This window comes from Ranitomeya variabilis, chromosome 1 (genome assembly GCF_051348905.1).
Source record: "Ranitomeya variabilis isolate aRanVar5 chromosome 1, aRanVar5.hap1, whole genome shotgun sequence".
NCBI classification, from domain to species: Eukaryota; Metazoa; Chordata; class Amphibia; order Anura; family Dendrobatidae; genus Ranitomeya; species Ranitomeya variabilis.
Window position 1 is genome coordinate 531040652 of NC_135232.1, and position 20923 is coordinate 531061574.

Genomic DNA, 20923 nt, shown 5'->3' on the forward strand with positions numbered 1-20923 from the left:
GTCTATATAGAGGATGAGATTACAAAATCCACTTCAGCTGAGAGACCAAGCTCTCAGCAACAAGGTTACCTCCTGCACTGCTGGCACAAAGCAGCCAGGTCAGAATTCAGGAGAAGAGCTCTGTTCACTGTGTGTGAATGAGGCCCAGAGCGCTGTGGTTCTCTGACACCTCAGTCGCGGTAGCCCCGTGACACCGGCAAAGTCTCGGTGGAGTCCAATAATTGTCCTGTATGCCACGTAAAACTTCCAGACTCCCATGGCAAGACTCTCTGTGCACCTTGTACATCAAGGGTCATGAAAGATGAGCAGTCAGCTGCTTTCAGAGATGAGATCCCTAATTCGGGAGGAGGTTCAGGCCTCTATGTCCAGCCTCTCACAGCCACATCCGTCCAGCCCCATCTCAGGCCGCAAGCGAGCCAGGCGGGAGAGAACAAAGGGAGCCGGAGTATACTTCTGATGAAGGTTCCGATCAAAGGGACTCTCTTTCAGAAGAAGAGGGGGAGCTCCCAGCAGAAAACCAGGACTGGGCTAGAAAGTACCGTATTTTCCGGCGTATAAGACGACTTTTTAACCCCCGAAAATCTTCTTAAAAGTCGGGGGTCGTCTTATACGCCGGGAATCGACTTGTACGCCGGTGTATATGGTGGGTGGGGAGGGGGAGTGATCCTGATGACGAGGGGGCGTCTCACAGGAAAGTGAGTAATCCCCATTACCTTATCCTAGCGGTGCAGCGTGGGGGTGTCAGTGCTGGGAGCGGCGGCAGCTGCTGTGTTCTGGTGCGGCGGCTCCTCTTCTGTGTGGGGCCTCTGTGCTGTGGGGTGGCGGCGGCAGCGGCGTATCTTTATCCAGTTGGGGCTCCTCCGGCATCTCCTTAGCCCTGGAGGCCCCGCCGCAACTCCATCGGTGCAATGTGGTGGCCTCCGGGAAAATGGCCGCTGCTCAGATTCAGATCTCGTGTCCCGAGATTTCGGGACGAGATCTGAATCTGAGCAGCGGCCATTTTCCCGGAGGCCACCGCATCGCACCTATTGAGCTGCCTCCGGGAAAATGGCCGCTGCATTGCACCGATGGAGTTGCGGCGGGGCCTCCAGGGCTAAGGAGATGCCGGAGGAGCCCCAACTGGATAAAGATATGCCACCGCCACCCCACAGCACAGAGGCCCCACACAGAAGAGGAGCCGCCGCACCACCAGAGCACAGCAGCCGCCGCACCAGAGCACAGCAGCCGCCGCCGCCACTCCCAGCACTGAGACCCCCACGCTGCACCGCTACGATAAGGTAATGGGGGATACTCACTTTCCTGTGAGACGCCCCCTCGTCATCAGGATCACTCCCCCCCCCCCCCCAAAAGGCACATATTCACCGGCCCTATAAGACGACATAGGGTGTATAAGAAGACCCCCGACTTTTAAGAAGATTTTATATTTTAACTGGTAAAGTTGGGGGGTCGTCTTATACGCCCAGTCGTCTTATACGCCGGAAAATACGGTACCTTTTCCAGTCAGAAGAGACAGACGAGCTTGTCTAGGCAGTGAGGAGTACCATGCAGATTGAGGTGACCTCCAAGCCACAGTCCATACAGGACTTGATGCTGGGGAGACTTATATCGCGAAATCAGTTTTCCCTTTAAGTGAACATATTAAAGGGAACCTGTCACCCCGTTTTTTGAAGATGAGCTAAAAATAGCGTTAAATAGGGGCAGAGCTGGGCGTTACATTAGTGTCTTTTGTGTGCCTTTATTACCCACCTATGCTGCCGAAATACCTTTGTAAAGTCGCCGTTTTCTGCTGTCACTCACGCTGGTCTGGTCCTATGGGCGTGGTGACAGCGCTGTTTCTCCCCCAGAATCCTGCTCATCATTACGTTGGTGGCGTAGTGGTGTGCGCATGTCCAGAAGGCGAATCCACTGCCCAGGAGATGAAAAACAGCGCGATCTGCGCTATTCAGCCGTTTACCGGTGGGCGCGGCCATCTTTTCTGTGGCCGCGCGTGCGCAGATGGAGCGCTCTGCTGCCCGGGGCTTCAGGAAAATGGCCGCGGGATTCCACGCATGCGCAGATGGAGATCGCGGCGGCCACTTTCCTGAAGCTCAGGGCAGCAGAGCGCTCCATCTGCGCACGCGCGGCCACGGTAAAGATGGCCGCGCCCACTGGTAAGGCTACGTTCACATTTGCGTTGTGCGCCGCAGCGTCGGCGCCGCAACGCACAACGCAAACAAAAACGCATGCACAACGCTGCGTTTTGCGCCGTGTGCGTCCTTTTTTTCATTGATTTTGGACGCAGCAAAAATGCAACTTGCTGCGTCCTCTGCGCCCGGACACGGGCGCCGCAGGGACGCATGCGGCGCAAAACGCAAGTGCAACGCATGTCCATGCGCCCCCATGTTAAATATAGGGGCGCATGACGCATGCGGCGACGCCCGACGCTGCGGCGCCGACCGCAAATGTGAACGTAGCCTAAAGGCTGAATAGCGCAGATCGCGCTGTTTTTCATCTCCTGGGCAGTGGATTCGCCTTCTGGACATGCGCACACCACTACGCCACCAACGTAATGATGAGCAGGATTCTGGGGGAGAAACAGCGCTGTCACCACGCCCATAGGACCAGACCAGCGTGAGTGACAGCAGAAAACGGTGACTTTACAAAGGTATTTCGGTAGCATAGGTGGGTAATAAAGGCACACAAAGACACTAATGTAACGCCCAGCTCTGCCCCTATTTAACGCTATTTTTAGCTCATCTTCAAAAAACGGGGTGACAGGTTCCCTTTAAGGCTATGGTTCTAGAGGAGTGGAAGGATGCTGAGCGCTGGCTGGTGCTATCTCGTGACTAAAGGCCGCTTACCATTTGACTCTGAGGAAGTCAAGTTATGGGAGTAAAACCCTAAAATTGACGTTCCCGTGGCAAAGGTCACCAAAAAGACTGCCGTACCTTTTGAGGACTCTTCTAACTTGCGTGACCCTATGGACAGAAAATCCGACATTCTCCTAAAGAGGGCCTGGGAAGCTTCCGCGGCCCTAATTAGGACAAACATAGCAGCCACTTCAGAGGCCAGATCTATGTACCTGTGGATGGGTCAGTTGGAAGAACATTTGTCCAATAAGACCCTTAGATCCGACATTCTGAGTTCCCTTCCTATTATGAAGTCGGCCATAGCATTCTTATCTGATATGACGGCTGAGTCGGTTAGATTTTCAGCCAGAAACAGTTCCCTATCTAATGCTGCTAGGAGGGCTGTATGGTTAAGGTCCAGGTCAGGAGATAATGCCTCTAAGACCAAGTTCTGCTCCTCCCATTCTCAGGGCAAAGGGTATTTGGACCAGCATTAGATAGTATCCTTGAATCAGCCTCTGACAAAAAGAAGGGGTTCCCTGAGGACAAACCTAAACGGCCCCAGCCTTTTCGGAGAGGATTCTTCTCCAGGAAACAGTATGATTTCAGAGGGCAGAGTAGGTCCATTAGAGGGTTCTACAGGGGCTCCCGTTTCCAGGGTATTAAGAGCAGAGGTTTATTCTTTAGCCCGACCTCCAAAACCAGGACACAATGACGCCATTTGCATTGGGGGAAGGCTACGTCACTTTGCAGGAAATTGGGCCCAAATCACTCAGAATCAGTGGGTTCGCAAAACTGTGTCAGAGGGATACAGCATAGAGCTTTACGCCCCTCCTCCAGAAAGGTACATCGCTCCTACCATAGTCTCAGCAGATTCTGCCATACTGATAGACTTACAGGACATGCTCAGTGCAGCAGTCATAATTCCAGTTCCTCCGTCAGAAATAGGAAGGGCGCACTATTCATCCCTATTCGCAATCACAAAGCCGTCCGGCGAAGCCCGCACTATTATAAATCGAAAGCCTTTGAATGCGTGGGTCAGATACAAAAGGTTCCGAATGGAATCTATCCGGTCGGCAGTTCATCTCATGGATCAGGACGCTGTAATGTGCACTCTCGACCTGAAGAGTGCCTACTATCAGGTCCCGGTGCATCCCTCATCACAGAATCTGCTAAGGTTTGTGGTAGCACTGCCAACCTGCCACTACCAGTTTCAAGGCCTCCCCTTCGGGCTGGCTTCGGCACCCCGTATCTTCACAAAGCTGGTGTCAGAGGTGGTGGCCTTCCTGAGAAGCCAGGCAATCATAATAATTCCATACCTGGACGACTTTCTGCTCATGGCAAAATCAGTAGAAGCTTTGACGGATCACAGGATCCAGACAATATCAGTAATGGAACATCTAGGCTGGTTCATAAACTGGCAGAAGTCCGACCTGTTACCAGAACACAGAAAAATCTTCCTGGGAGTGTGTCTATACTCCAGACACAGAATATCCCACTTACCAGAGGACAAGCAGGAGACAATTTGAGTCTGAGTCAGGTACTTACTGGAACACCGAATTTCCATCAGGATCGCTATGAAAGTACTAGGCCTAATGACGGCATGTATACCATGTGTCAGATGGGTACAGTCACACTCAAGACCGCTGCAGAGACAGATTCTGTCCATTTGGGATCGCAGCCAATCTTCACTAGACGCTCCCTTGAGGCTATCAGAACCAGTACGGAGGTCTCTCCACTGGTGGACACAGACAGAGAACCTAAAGGTGGGCATATTATGGTCCCCCTCCCCCTACGTAGTGGTCACTACGGACGCCAGCGCATGGGGCTGGGGAGCTCATCTACAAGGCAGAATCCTCCAGGGCAGGTGGCCAGTAAACATCAGAGACAGATCCTACAACTTCAAAGAACTATATGCCGTTTGGGAGGCCTTAAGACGAAATCAGCTCACGCTCTCAAATTGTCACGTTGTCGGAAAATATTCTGATATGACAACGGTCTCATTCTTGAAACATCAGGGAGGCCCGAGACACCGACCACTGCAGGACCTAGCAGAAACAATATTCAGCTGGGCAGATGGTACAGTTCTATCCATAGCGACAATCCACCTGGAAGGCTCTCAGAACATGATAGCCGATTACCTGAGCAGACGGCGGGTGTGCCCAACAGAGTGGGAACTGAACCAGTATATCTTCCAGAAATTGTCATCATTGGGGAACCCCCAATATAGACTTATTTGCAAACAGAAGAAACTCAAAGGTCTCAAAATTCGTCTCTCTGAACCCCTTGGGTCTTCCAGACGGGATAGATGCCTTGAGCCAAAGGTGGGTGGAACCTCTCTCATATGCGTTTTCACCCCTGGCACTGATTCCAGCTGTTCTATGGAAGATCAAGGAGGACCAAGCAAAGGTCATTTTGATCGTTCCGTTCTGGCCAAGAAGAAGCTGGTTCCCTCTACTAGGGGCCTTAGCGATCGACAACCCAATCAAGCTGTCTCTTCGGGAGGATGTCATTCACCATGGTCCGGTTTACCATCTGAACCTAGGAAAGCTTCCTCTTTGAGCTTGGATCCTGAAAGGGACATATTGAAGGCTACAAGCTTATCAGATCAGGTCATAACCACTATCCAGGCTAGTAGAAAACCTGTAACATCAGAAATTTACCTAAAAATCTGGAAACGATTCTGTCTGGAGGGTGGCAGGTCCGACGTTGTGACAGGCTCTCCGGACATGCCTGGTATCTTAAACTTCCTTCAAGAAGGGTTCAACAAGGGTCTTAGAACCCAGCACCTTAAAGGTACAGGTTTCAGCATTAAGCTCTTTCTTAGACTATCCTTTAGCATCTCACCCATGGATAGTAAGGTTCATTCGGTCTACCCAGAGGATGGTTCTCACCATTAGGCAGTTGTCTCCATCTTGGGACCTTAACTTAGTCCTCAGGTCCTTGTGTAAGGTTCTTACGCTCTGGGGGATAATATGCCTATATCAATTCGCACACGGAAAACTGCTTTTCTAGTGGCGATCACCACGGCCAAGAGGGTTGGGGAGATCCAGGCCCTATGTACCAGAGACCCGTATCTACAGATCAGGGATGATAGCTTAATCCTGAAACTAGACCCCGCATTCATACCAAAGGTAGGCTCTGCTAAAAATAGAAATCAGGAGATAGTGCTTCCTTCTTTCTGTAGCAACCCTTCCAACGCGAAGGAGAAAGCCCTCAACTCGCTGGATGTCAGACAGTCGGTAATAAATTATCTAGAGGCCACAAGTACACGGCGGGTAGACCCAAACCTCTTTATTCTTTTTGGGGGAAATAACGGGTAAAAAGGCCTCTAATGCCTTAGGCTACGTTCACATTTGCGGTCCTCGCCGCAGCGTCGGGCGCCGCAGCGGCGCCGCATACGTCATGCGCCCCTATATTTAACATGGGGGCGCATGGACATGCGGCGCACTTGCGTTTTGCGCCGCATGCGTCGCTGCGGCGCCCGCGTCGGGGCGCAGAGGACGCAGCAAGTTGCATTTTTGCTGCATCCAAATTCAATGAAAAAAACGACGCATGCGGCGCAAAACGCAGCATTGTGCATGCGTTTTGCTGCGTTTTTATTTGCGTTGTGCGTTGCGGCGCCGACGCTGCGGCGCACAACGCAAATGTGAACGTAGCCTTAATTGCACGTTGGATCACTACCGTAATCTCTGATGCTTACAAGTCTGAGGGGATTTCTCCTCCAGTAGGTCCACGTGCCCACTGTACACGCGAGGTTTCTGCTTCCTGGGCTGAGCGGGCAGGAGCATCATTAGAACAGATTTGTAGGGCTGCAACATAGGCCAGTGTTGACACCTTCTGTAAACATTACAAACTTGATGTTCTTTCTCTCCAGCAAACCGCTCTTGGGAGAAAGGTCCTCCAAGCGGTAATCCCACCCTAAGGAGGTGCTTTGGTACTCTCCAGGGTGCTGTCAGGAGGGACGTCCTGGAAAATAGGCATTAGACCTACCGGTAATTATGTTTCCAGGAGTCCATCCTGACGGCACTGGTAGTTCCCCCCTTCTTGTTTATATGTAATACTAGATGGTGGCCTGATTCTAATGCATCGGGTATTTTAGAATATGTATTTATTATTTATGTATGTATATAGCAGCCACATATTATGTAGCACAGGCCACGTATATAGGAGCCATGTAGTATATAGCAGACAAATACTACGTTGCCTGTGCTATATACTATGTGGCTGGTATATACATACATATTGTAGAATACCCGATGCATTAATACAGGCAACGCAATATATAACAGCCACATAGTATATAACACAGCCCACGCAGTATATAGCAGCTACGCAGTACATAACACAGGCGACGTAGTATATAACACAGGCCGCGCAGTATATAACACTGGCCACGTAATATATAGCACAGCCCACGCAGTATATAGCAGCCATGTAGTAAATAACACAGCCCACGCAGTATATAGCAGCCACGTAGTATATAACACTGCCCACGCAGTATATAGCAGCCACGTAGTATATAACATTGCCCACACAGTATATAGCAGCCACGTAGTATATAACATTGCCCACGCAGTATATAGCAGCCACGTAGTATATAACATTGCCCACGCAGTATATAGCAGCCACGTAGTATATAACATTGCCCACGCAGTATATAGCAGGCACGTAGTATATAACACTGCCCACGCAGTATATAACAGTGGCCTCGTAATATATAGCACAGCCCACGCAGTACACAGTCCACATACTATATAACACTGCCTATGTAGTATATAGCATCCACGCGGTATCTAACAGCCCACGTAGTATGCAGCTGTGTGGGCACCATATCCCTGTTAAAAAAAATATTTAAAATAAAAAATCGTTATATACTCACCCCCTAAGATCCACCGAAGCTCCGGCGATACGCGCGCGGATGCCGCCATCTTCCGTTGCCAGGATGCATTGCGAAATTACCCAGATGTCTTAGCGGTCTCGCGAGACCGCTAAGTCTTCTGGGTAATTTCGCAATGCATCGCCGGGAACGGAAGATGGCGGCCTGCGCGAGCGCATCGTTGGACGATGGAGGGTGAGAATAGCAGGTTTTTTGTTTTTTTTATTATTTTTAACATTACATTTTTTTACTATTGATGCCGCATAGGCAGCATCAATAGTAAAAACTTGGGGACACACAGGGTTAATAGCATCGGTTACGGAGTGCGTTACCCGTGGCATAACGCGGTCCGTTACCACCAGCATTAACCCTGTGTGAGCGGTGACCGGAGGGGAGTATGCGGGCGCCGGGCACTGACTGCGGGGAGTAAGGAGCGGCCATTTTATTCCGAACTGTGCCCGTCGCTGATTGGTCGTGGCTGTTTTAACGCGACCAATCAGCGACTTGGATTTCCATGACAGACAGAGGCCGCAACCAATGAATATCCGTAACAGAAAGACAGACAGAAGGACAGACGGAAGTGACCCTTAGACAATTATATAGTAAACTCTCGTGTGTTTCCTGTCCCGGCAAGGACGAGGAGGACATCGTCCAGGGTGCTGTCAGGATGGACTCCTGGAAACATAATTACCGGTAGGTTAAATGCCTATTTTCTTTGCTTGTCTCACTTAATTGTGAGTTTTATGTGTAGGAGTATTGACAGTGCAGTTAACCAATGAATGCTTCTCAGAAAGTCACATGTTATGGGGATGAGCTAACTGTTAAGTTGCTGTAAGATTTGAGTCAGAAAAGGATGGTGATGGCAGCAAGGACTGGTATTTGAGACTGACAGGAGACAGGCCTCTACAGAGATCTGAGTGCTGCCACAGGTAGATAGAAGGGAAGGCAGCGGACAGCCGCCATTGTGAGAGGATTTTCACTGCATTTCTGGGAGGGCAAGTTGCCTCAGAGGGAAGAAAACAGCTCAGCCACCGAGGTGTAACTGAGTGAGGGTCTCCACAGAGAGAGAACCTGCAAAGCAGCAATATGACACTGAGAAACTGCCTATCTGCAAATGTTCATCTGTAAGGAATAGGCTGACCCGTTTACCTCACAACTGTATATAGTTATCTACCAGATTACCTCCACTAAAATCAGTTCTAAATACAAGCTGCCTCTCTCATCTCTGAGGAAATAACTACATATAGTCAGTTGGCTCATCGCATTTCTTTTTTTTTTTTTGTTTGAACCACCATTGAGCTGAACTTACTCTACTGTTTGATCTGATTTAAAGGAGAAAAGTGCCCCAACAGTATATCAATCATCCGAACAGATTCTGCTGTGTGTGGTTCTTTTACACCAAAAGGCCAAGTACGTTCAATCACTCATGATATTAAAAAGATGTACCAAATGTACTTTAAATGTTCACCTGGTGATCAAGACAAAAGTTGGGACCCTCATGTGATATGCTCAAGTTGTTCAAATGGTCTTTGACTGGTTGAATATTAGGAAAGTGGCTATGCCATTTGCTCTTCCCATGATTTGGAGAGAACCCAAAAATCATAGTGATGACTGCTACTTTTGTTATGTTAAAATGAAGGACTTTTCTACAAAGAACAAACCTAAGATTAATTACCCTGAACTTGAATCTGCAATTAGGCCAGTTCCACATGATGGTATCTTGCCAGTTCCTGTACCACCGTTGTCTGGATTGGATTAAAATGAAGTAGAATATGAACTATGACGACTATGGAGCTGAAGCTACTGGCGAAGACATGAAGACCTCAAGTCTCCTGATGGAGCAGCCGAGCAGCTTGAACGCTTTACTCAACATGAATTAAATGATCTCATTAGAGACCTTTCATTGTCAAAAGATAAAGCTGAACTTGCATCTAGGTTGAAACAGAAGAATCTTCATGTTGATGTCAAAGTATGTTATTACTGAAATGTGGGGTGAAAATTGCAGAAAAAAAGATCTTTTATAAGATGGGGGTCCGTCTTATTGTCCGAATTTAAGATCTCTTACCTGAGGGCAGACGGTGGCAGAGCAGGGTCACAGGAGGCATGGTGTCAGCAGAGGTGCGGTGATGCTGAGGCGCGGTGGGCGGTACGGCGTGCACCTGAGCAGGGTCCCTTTCTGCTTAGGTGGGTGATGCCATGGCCTGGTGTCCATGGGGGGGGTTGCGGCAGTGCTGTGGCGGCGGCAGATGTGCGGTCACTTCCTCAGTTGAGGTGACGCCGCGGCCCGGTATCCAAGGTGAGCAGCAGAGCTGTGTTAATCATCAGTTTCTCGGTGGCGGCGGCCATCTTCCTGAGGCCACGCGTGCGCAGATTGAGTACTCTGCTTCCCAGGGCTTCAGGAAAATGGCCGCGGGAGGCCGCGCATGCGCAGATGGAGATCGCGGCGGCCATTTTCCTGAAGCTGAGATTTCAATCTGCGAACTCTGCTTCGGGAAAATGGCCGCCGCCAGAAAGCAGAAAACTCAATCTGCGCATGCGCGGCCTCAGGAAGATGGCCGTCGCCACTGAGAAAGCTGTGACTCACCCAGCTCTGCTGCTCTCCTTGGATACCGGGCCGCGGCGTCACCTCACCTGTGGAAGGGACCCTGCTCACGCCATACCGCTCATCGCGCCTCATCATCCCCGCACCTCTGCCGCCGCCACACTGCCGGTAAGCCTGCATTCCAACTATAAGACGCACCCCCCATTTTCCTCAGAATTTTTATGGGGAAAAAGTGCATCTTATAGTCGGAAAAATACGGTATATAGGGACAACCCTGAAAAATCGTATCAACGACAGTCTAATGTCAAGCACTTATAATTTCTGCTCATGTTTTGATTTCTATTTGCATGTGTAATTATTTTGGCTCAATAAAAATTGTTTTCTAAGGTGAAGCATTTTTTTTCTGATATGTAGATTATAGTTTTCTTAAGGTACCGTTACACTAAACGACTTACCAACGATCACGACCAGCGATACGACCTAGCCGTGATCGTTGGTAAGTCGTTGTGTGGTTGCTGGGGAGCTGTCACACAGACAGGTCTCTCCAGCGACCAACGATCAGGGGAACGACTTCAGCATCGTTGAAACTGTCTTCAACGATGCCGAAGTCCCCCTGCAGCACCCGGGTAACCAGGGTAAACATCGGGTTACTAAGTGCAGGGCCGCGCTTAGTAACCCGATATTTACCCTGGTTACCATTGTAAAAGTAAAAAAAAAACAAAAACAGTACATACTCACATTCTGATGTTTGTCACGTTCCCCGGCGTCCACAGGGTTACGCGCTGCTGCTCAGAGCTTCCTGCACTGAATGTGTCAGCGCCGGCAGTAAAGCAGAGCACAGCGGTGACGTCACAGCTGTGCTCTGCTTTACGGTCGGCGCTGACACAGTCCGTGCAGGAAGCTCTGCGCAGCAGCGCGTAACCCTGTGGACGCCGGGGGACGTGACAGACATCAGAATGTGAGTATGTACTGTTTTTTTTTTTTTTTTAACTTTTACAATGGTGACCAGGGTAAATATCGGTTTACTAAGCGCGGCCCTGCACTTAGTAACCCGATGTTTACCCTGGTTACAAGTGAACACATCGCTGGATCGGCGTCACACATGCCGATCCAGCGATGGACAGCGGGTGATCAGCGACAAAATAAAGTTCTGGACTTCTAGCTCCGACCAGCGATATCACAGCGGGATCCAGATCGCTGCTGCGTGTCAAACACAACGAGATCGCTATTCAGGACGCTGCAACGTCACGGATCGTCGTCGTTCTCGCTGCAAAGTCGCTTAGTGTGAAGATACCTTAAGTGTCGCCAGTATGTTTCCTATATCTTGTAATAATGATACTGCTCCGTGGAAGCTATACGTGCTACAGAAAAACTAAATGCATTTTTAAAATCAGGACAAAAAGAGAATTCAGAAAAGTACAAAGTCACCCGCGATGATTACAAAAAATATTTTTTTGTAGACCTGTGTAATTTTAGGGGGGTGGAGTCCATAAAGGATTAATTGTTACAGGGCATGCCTGGGTGCAGAGTCTTCTCATTAGATGAGTAGAAAGAGAAATCGTAAAATATGTGATCTTCCTCACTGCCTGATTTTGTGTCTGAGTCAAGGAGTATATGTCGGGTCATGTTGACCAAAGGACAATTTTAATTTTATTGTTCAAAACACTGGGGAGATGTGTGTGTAAGGCTACTTTCACACTAGCGTCGTGCACTGCATGTCGCAATGCGTCGTTGTGGATAAAAAATGCATCCTGCAAAGTTGTCTGCAGGATGCGTTTTTTCTCCATAGACTTCTATTAGCGACGCATTGCGACACGTCGCAACCGTCGTGTGACGGTTGCGTCGTGTTTTGGCGCACTGCCGCCACAAAAAAAGTTACATGTAACGTTTTTTGGTGCATCGAGACCGCCCCCTCCTCACCGGACCTTACAATGAAGCAGCGGAAGCGTCTTAAGACTGCTTCTGCTGCCAACGTCAGGCATTTTCTTCACAGCATGTGTTGGTACGTCAGGCCGACGCAGCGCGACGGCCCCGTACCGACGCTAGTGTGAAAGCAGCCTAAGTGGTGCTTTTACACATGTATTGTATGAGGCTTGTGTAAAGGGTACTATTATAAAAGTAGAGAAGGTAAAAAGGGAAAAAGTTAGAAGAAACACAAGAAAAAAAATGAAAAAGAAAAATCAGTAGTTTATGGAAAAAAATTTTTTTTAACCCCTTAATCCCATATGATGTACTATCCCGTCGAGGTGACCTGGGACTTAATTCCCAGTGATGGGATAGTACGTCATAGTCGATCGGCCGCGCTCACGGGGGAAGCGCGGCCGATCGCCGCCGGGTGTCAGCTGATTATTATAGCTGACATCCGGCACTATGTGCCAGGAGCGGTCACGGATCGCTCCTGGCACATTAACCCCTGGAACACTGCGATCAAACATGATGGCAGCTTTCCGGCGGCATAGGGAAGCATCACGCAGGGAGGGGGGCTCCCTGCGTGCTTCCCTGAGACCCTTGGAGCAACGCAACATAACGACCCGACCTATAAAACTGTCCCACTAGTTAACCCCTTCAGTGAACACCGTAAAAAGAGGCAAAAAACGACGCTCCAAACAAAACCTCATACCTCCAAACAAAAAGTGGAATAACACGCAATCAAAAAGACGGATATAAAATAACCACGGTATCGTAGAAAACATAATCTTGTCCTGCAAAAAAAACGAGTTGCCATACAGCGTTATCAACGAAAAAGTAAAAAAGTTATAGTCCTCAGAATAAAGCAATGCAAAAATAATTATTTTTTATATAAAATAGATTTTATCGTATAAAAGCACTAAAACATAAAATATAAAGGAGGTATCGCTGTAATCGTTCTGACCCGAAGAATAAAACTGCTTTATCAATTTTACCAAATGTGGAACGGTATAAGCGTCCCCCCCCAAAAGAAATTCATGAATAGCTGATTTTTGTTCATTCTACCTCACAAAAATCGTAATAAAAAGCGATCAAAAAATGCCACGTGCCCGAAAATGGTACCAATAAAAACGTCAACTCGTCCCCCTAAAAACAAAACCTCACATGACTCTGTGGACCAAAATATGAAAAAATCATAGCTCTCAAAATGTGGAGACGCAAAAACTATTTTTTGCAATAAAAGCGTCTCTTGTATGTAGGGTATGTGCACACGTTGCGGATTAGGCTTAGGAATTTCTGGTGCGGATTCTGTCTCATGGCAGAAAACGCACCTGCGGTTTTTTGTGCGTTTCCGCAGCGTTTTTTTGTGTGTTTTTGCGGATTTGCTGCGGTTTTTACCCCTGCGGTTTTCTATAATGGAGTGGGTACAAAAACGCTGCAGATTCACAAAAAAGGTGACATGCTACTTCTTTTAAACCGCAGCGTTTCTGCAGCGGATTTTCCGCAAAGTGTGCACAGCATTTTTTTTTTCTCATTGATTTGCATTGTACTGTAAATCAATTGCGGATCTGCAGCGTTTCTGCACCTCAAAAAACGCTGCGGATCCGCAGAGAATCCGCAACGTGTGCACATACCCTTAGTGTGTGACGGCTGCCAATCATAAAAATCCGCTAAAAACCCACTATAAAAGTAAATCAAACCCCCCTTCATCACCCCCTTAGTTAGGGAAAAATAATAAAATTTAAAAAAATGTATTTATTTCCATTTTCCGGTTAGGGTTGGGGCTAAAGTTAGGGTTTGGATTACATTTACGGTTGGGATTAGGGTTAGAGGTGTGTTTGGGTTAGGGTTTCAGTTAGAATTGGGGGGTATCCACTGTTTAGGCACATCAGGGGCTCTCCAAACGCGACATGGCATCTGATGCCAATTTTGCGTTGAAAAAGTAAAACAGTGCTCCTTCTCTTCCGAGCTCTCCCGTGCACCCAAACAGGGGTTTACCCCAACATATGGGGTATCAGCGTACTCAGGACAAATTGGACAACAACTTTTGGGTTCCAATTTCTTCTGTTACCCTTGGAAAAATACAAAACCGGGGGCTGAAAAATAATTTTTGTGGAAAAGAAAATTTTTATTTTCACGGCTCTGTGTTATAAACTGTAGTGAAACACTTGGGGGTTCAAAGTTCTCAGAACACATCTAGATAAGTTCCTTGGGGGGTCTAGTTTGCAATATGGGGTCACTTGTGAGGGGTTCTACTGTTTGGGTACATCAGGGGCTCTGCAAACGCAATGTGACGCCTGCAGACCATTCCATCTAAGTCTGCATTCCAAACAGCGCTCCTTCCATTCTGAGCTCTGCCATGCGCCCAAACAGTGGTTTACCCCCACATATGGGGTATCAGCGTACTCAGGACAAATTTTACAACAACTTTTGGGGCTCAATTTCTCCTGTTACCCTTGGGAAAATACAAAACTGGGGGCTAAAAAATGTTTGTGGAAAAAAAATAATTTGTATTTTCACGGCTCTGTGTTATAAACTGTAGTGAAACACTTGGGGGTTCAAAGTTCTCAGAACACATCTAGATAAGTTCCTTGGGGGGGTCTAGTTTGCAATATGGGGTCACTTGTGAGGGGTTTCTACTGTTTGGGTACATCAGGGGCTCTGCGAACACAATGTGACGCCTGCAGACCATTCCATCTAAGTCTAAATTCCAAACGGCGCTCCTTGCCTTGCGAGCTCTGCCATGCGCCCAAACAGTAGTTTTCTCCCACATATGGGGTGTGATGGTGTGATATGCTATGTGAGTATCATTTTTGTGTATATTTCTATTTTACTTATTTTCATGGTGTTCTCTTGTAGAAGGAGTTATTTGCTAATTGATGAATGGCTGTTGCTGCCATCTGTCAGCCCCCACAGTACTGTATTGTTTGCTAATATACTAATGACATATTGACCTTCCCCCTCCTGAAATGTGAATGAGGAGGGAGACTTTCAAAATATCAGGGAGATGAGACACAGAGCAGTCCTATGTGGAATGATGATGTATTCACAGCATCTCGGAGAGAAAGAAGAGTATGCTATCCTCTGCTGGATTGTTGGACTTTTATCCTGTTACCGAACTGAATTCGTGTTCTGGACTATTTTATCCTTTGTGTGGTGGATCGTATATGGACCTTTTGTATTGCTGCCTAAATAAAGGTCTTGGGATTGTTCACTCTTCGCTGGCTCTGTTGATTGTGTGGTAGCGGAGAAGGACCCCGTGACATGGGGTATCATCGTACTCAAGACAACTTGCACAACAACTTTTGGGGTCCAATTCCTTCTGTTACCCTTGGGGAAAATAAAAAATTGGGGGCGAAAAGATCATTATTGTGAAAAAATATGATTTTTTTATTTTTACAGCTCTACATTATCTACTTCTGTGAAGCACTTGGTGGGTCATAATGCTCACCACACATCTAGATAAGTTCCTTAGGGGGTCTACTTTCCAAAATGGTGTCACTTGTGGGGGGTTTCAATGTTTAGGCACATCAGGGGCTCTCCACACGCGACATGGCGTCCTATCTCAATTCCAGTCAATTTTGCATTGAAAAGTCAAATGGCACTCCTTCCCTTCTGAGCTCTGCCATGCGCCCAAACAGTGGTTTACCCCCACATATGGGGTATCGGCATACTCAGAACAAATTGTACAACAACTTTTGGGGTCTAATCTCTCCTGTTACCCTTGGTAAAATAAAACAAATTAGAGCTAAAGTAAATTATTTGTAAAAAAGTTAAATGTTCATTTTTTTTTTTTTTTTTTTTTTTAAAACATTCCAAAAATTCCTGTGAAACACCTGAACGGTTAATAAACTTCTTGAATGTGGTTTTGAGCACCTTGAGGGGTGCAGTTTTTATTGCACTTGGTTATTTTCTATCATATAGACCCCTCAAAGTGACTTCAAATGTGATGTCCCTAAAAAAAAAAAAAATGGTGTTTTAAAAATTAGAAATTGCTGGTCAACTTTTAACCCTTATAACTCCCTAACAAAACAAATTTTTTTTTCCAAAATTGCGCTGATGTAAAGTAGACATGTGGGAAATGTTACTTATTTAGTATTTTGTGTGACATATCTCTGTGATTTAAGGGCATAAAAATTCAAAGTTGGAAAATTGCAAAATGTTCAAAATTTTCGCCAAATTTCCGTTTTTTTTCCACAAATAAATGCAGGTAATATCAAAGAAATTTTACCACTAACATGAAGTACAAAATGTCACGAGCGAGAAAACAATGTCAAAATCACTGGGATCCGTTGAAGCGTTCCTGAGTTATAACCTCATAAAGGGACAGTGGTCAGAATAGTAAAAATTGGCCCGGTCATTAACGTTCAAACCAGCCTTTGGGGTAAAGGGGTTAATAAGATGTGTAGTAGAGGGGTTACAAGGATACTAAACTTCAGGAGGGCAAATTTTCAACGGATGAGAGATGATCTTGGTGCAATTAACTGGGACGATATCCTGAGACATAAAAATGCACAAAGAAAATGGGAGACGTGTATTAGCATCCTGGATAGGACCTGTGTACAATATATACCGTATGGGAATAAACATACTAGAAATAGGAGGAAACCAATATGGCTAAATAGAGCTGTAAGGGGCGCAATAAGTGACAAAAAGAAAGCATTTAGAGAATTAAAGGAAGTAGGTAGTGAGGAGGCATTAAATAAATACCGAAAATTAAATAAATTCTGTAAAAAGCAAATCAAGGCAGCAAAGATTGAGACAGAGAGACTCATTGCCAGAGAGAGTAAAAATAATCCCAAAATATTCTTTAACTACATAAATAGTAAGAAACTAAAAAATGATATTGTTGCCCCCCTTAAAAATAGTCTGGGTGAAATGGTGGATGAGGATGAGGGAAAAGCCAATATGCTAAATGACTTTTTTTCAATCAGTATTTACACAAAAAAAATTCTATGGCAGACAATATGATCAGTGAAAACAAAAATTCCCCATTAAATGTCACCTGCTTAACCCAGGAGGAAGTACAGCGGCATCTTAAAATCACTAAAATTGACAAATCTCCGGGCCCTGATGGGATACACCCCCGAGTACTGCAGGAATTAAGTACAGTCATTGATAGACCATTATTTTTAATCTTTAAAGACTCCATAATAACAGGGTCTGTACCACAGGACTGGCGTATAGCAAATGTGGTGCCAATATTCAAAAAGGGGACAAAAACTGAACTCGGAAATTATAGGCCAGTAAGCTTAACCTCTACTGTGGGTAAAATCCTGGAGGGCATTCTAAGGGATGCTATACTGGAGTATCTGAAGAGGAATAACCTCATGACCCAGTATCAGCACGGGTTTACAAGGGACCGTTCCTGTCAGACTAATCTGATCAATTTCTATGAAGAGGTAAGTTCCGGACTGGACCAAGGGAACCCAGTGGACGTAGTGTATATGGACTTTTCAAAAGCTTTTGATACGGTGCCACACAAAAGGTTGGTACATAAAATGAGAATAATGGGGATAGGGGAAAATATGTGTAAGTGGGTTAAAACCTGGCTCAGGGATAGGAAACAAAGGGTGGTTATTAATGGAGCACACTCGGACTGGGTCGCGGTTAGCAGTGGGGTACCACAGGGGTCAGTATTGGGCCCTCTTCATTTTAACATATTTATTAATGATCTTCTAGGGGGCATACAGAGTGGAATTTCAATATTTGTAGATGACACTAAATTCTGCAGGGTAATCAATACAGGGGAGGACAATTTTATATTACAGGATGATTTATGTAAACTAGAAACTTGGGCTGATAAATGGCAAATGAGCTTTAATGGGGATAAATGTAAGGTCATGCACTTGGGCAGAAGTAATAAGATGTATAACTATGTGCTTAATTCTAAAACTCTGGGCAAAACAGTCAATGAAAAAGACCTGGGGGCGTATGTGTGGATGACAAACTCATATTCAGTGGCCTGTGTCAGGCAGCTGCTCCAAAGGCAAATAAAATAATGGGATGCATTAAAAGAGGCATAGATGCTCATGAGGAGAACATAATTTTACCTCTATACAAGTCACTAGTGCGACCACACTTAGAATACTGTGCACAGTTCTGGTCTCCGGTGTATAAGAAAGACACAGCTGAACTGGAGCGGGTGCAGAGAAGAGCGACCAAGGTTATTAGAGGACTGGGGGGGTCTGCAATACCAAGATAGGTAATTACACTTGGGGCTATTTAGTTTGGAAAAACGAAGGCTAAGGGGTGATCTTATTTTAATGTATAAATATATGAGGGGACAGTACAAGGACCTTTCTGATGATCTTTTTTATCATAGACCTGAGACAGGGACAAGGGGGCATCCTCTACGTCTGGAGGAAAGAAGGTTTAAGCATAACAGATGCGTGTTCTTTACTGTAAGAGCAGTGAGACTATGGAACTCTCTGCCGTATAATGTTGTAATGAGTGATTCATTACTTAAATTTAAGAGGAGACTGGATACCTTTCTGGAAAAGTATAATGTTACAGATTATATATACTAGATTCCTTGATAGGGCGTTGATCCAGGGAACTAGTCTGACTGCCGTATGTGGAGTCGGGAAGGAATTTTTTTTCCCCAATGTGGAGCTTACTCTTTGCCACAAGGGTTTTTTTGCCTTCCTCTGGATCAACGTGTTAGGGCATGTTAGGTTAGGCTATGGGTTGAACTACATGGACTTAGTCTTCCTTCAACCTTAATAATAACTATAACTATTTAACTACTCTTTATATGATGAAACTGCACTGACATGTGATATGTATATCTCCGTATAGGATTTGGTTCTGGGATGGTTGCTCACCGTATTTATGCCTGTGGGGTGACACCATTATTATTGGTATACCTTCTGACCAGATTTGAATAGCTCTGTTGTTGACCAAAATTGTTTTGTGATATGTTGTGAATTGTTTTTCATGATCTTTGTGCTACTATTAAAAATATACATTTTTAAATACAACGTATTCTTTGGTGGTTGATGTGCTCCATGTTCTTATGTTGTAATATAAATTGACATGCTGCCGTCTGGAAAGACGTGCCACATGTCCGTCTCTGTGGGTGAGCCGCGGGCATTGGTGCACACAGTGAGCATGGGATTTCTTGAAATTCCATTCACTATTCTGTAACAGCTGGACGCTGCAGGTTGGATGCTGCAGATGTACACAATGTCCAGCACGCAGCATTTAATGACCGTGGGAACATACTCCTTAGACCTCAGATATATTGGGGGTAAGGTTTCTCCTTGTGGAGAGTGACATACCAGCTCTGGCTTGTCAAGGTAAGGAGTCTAATTCGCCGTGCAATGCTCCTCTGAGAAATTTAATATGCAAATTGCCTCTTCAGAGAAAAAGAGGACTTGAACGCTATAGCGCCACCTTTTGGGAGTAACGATCCTACAAGTCACAATCAACCCTTTAACGAGTCGTGCAATATGACTTAGGATAAAAGCCAAATCAGTATATCAATTCGCAGACACGTATTTGGTTATTTATACACATTGTCATATTGCACAGCATGCATCTCCCGTGCACTATTTACATTTTAATTGATGCTGCTTTGTCTCTAGCATATCTTCCACCTCACATTATTATTATTATTATTTATTGTTATAGCGCCATTTATTCCATGGCGCTTTACATGTGAGGAGGGGTATACATAATAAAAACAAGTACAATAATCTTAAACAATACAAGTCATAACTGGTACAGGAGGAGAGAGGACCCTGCCCGCGAAGACTCACAATCTACAAGGGATGGGTGAGAATACAGTAGGCGAGGATAGAGCTGGTCATGCAGTGGTTTGGTCGATCAGTGGTTACTGCAGGTTGTAGGCTTGTCGGAAGAGGTTTGTCTTCAGGTTCTTTTTGAAGGTTTCGATGCTAGGCGAGTGTCTGATGTGTTGTGGTAGAGGGTTCCAGAGTAGGGGTGATACGCGAGAGAAATCTTGTATACGATTGTGGGAAGAGGAGATAAGAGGGGAGTAGAGAAGGAAATCTTGTGAGGATCGGAGGTTGCGATGAGCATAACTTCCATTATTATGGATATTGCGATTAGTTGTGGGAAAAAAATGCTTTTCAACACCTCTTGCATATATTGCAGCCTCTTATTTCATTGTGCTGTTCTACATTTAACCCTTTATGTGTTATTCAGGGTTAGGCTGCTTTCACACATCAGGTTTTTGCCTTCTGGTGAATTTTGAAAAAAAAACATCCGTCAAAAGTTGCTGCCGGATCTGTTTTTTTCTCATAGACTTGTATTAGCGCAGAATGGCCTCACGTTTCATCCGGATCCGTAGAAAAAAATGTTTCCGGCGGCCGGAGAAAACATACATAGGAAAGTTCTTTCTGTCCTGCAAAAAAAACGGACATCGACGGATCCGTCGAAAAACTGATGAAACGCGAGGTGAAATAATGGAATCGGGCGACCGATTCCATTTATGCAAATCATGCATCTCTCTCTCTCTCGCTCTCTGTCTCCAAACTCTATCTCTGGGTCCAAAAAAATATATATATACATACATACAGTACAGACCAAAAGTTTGGACACACCTTCTCATTTAAAGATTTTTCTGTATTTTCATGACTATGAAGATTGTAAATTCACACTGAAGGCATCAAAACTATGGGTTAACAAATGTGGAATTATTTAATTAACAAAAAAGTGTGAAACAACTGAAAATATGTCTTATATGCTAGGTTCTTCAAAGTAGCCACCTTTTGCTTTGATGACTGCTTTGCACACTCT

The 20923-nt window shown here is 45.8% G+C and overlaps 1 protein-coding gene across 4 annotated transcripts in view; it reads left to right on the forward strand.

Annotated features, from left to right (window-relative positions):
• The window catches only part of LOC143766626 (NAD-dependent protein deacylase sirtuin-6-like), a 304913-nt gene that overhangs the window by 30709 nt on the left and 253281 nt on the right, over positions 1–20923 (forward strand). Inside the window, exon 1 of one of the 4 annotated variants that reach the window (XM_077254450.1) lies at positions 8852–9117. The exons of the other annotated variants lie outside the window; for them this stretch is intronic. The gene's annotated coding sequence lies outside the window, so the exon portion shown is untranslated. Of the gene's footprint in view, positions 1–8851; positions 9118–20923 lie in introns of those variants that run through there. 4 annotated transcript variants of the gene reach the window in all.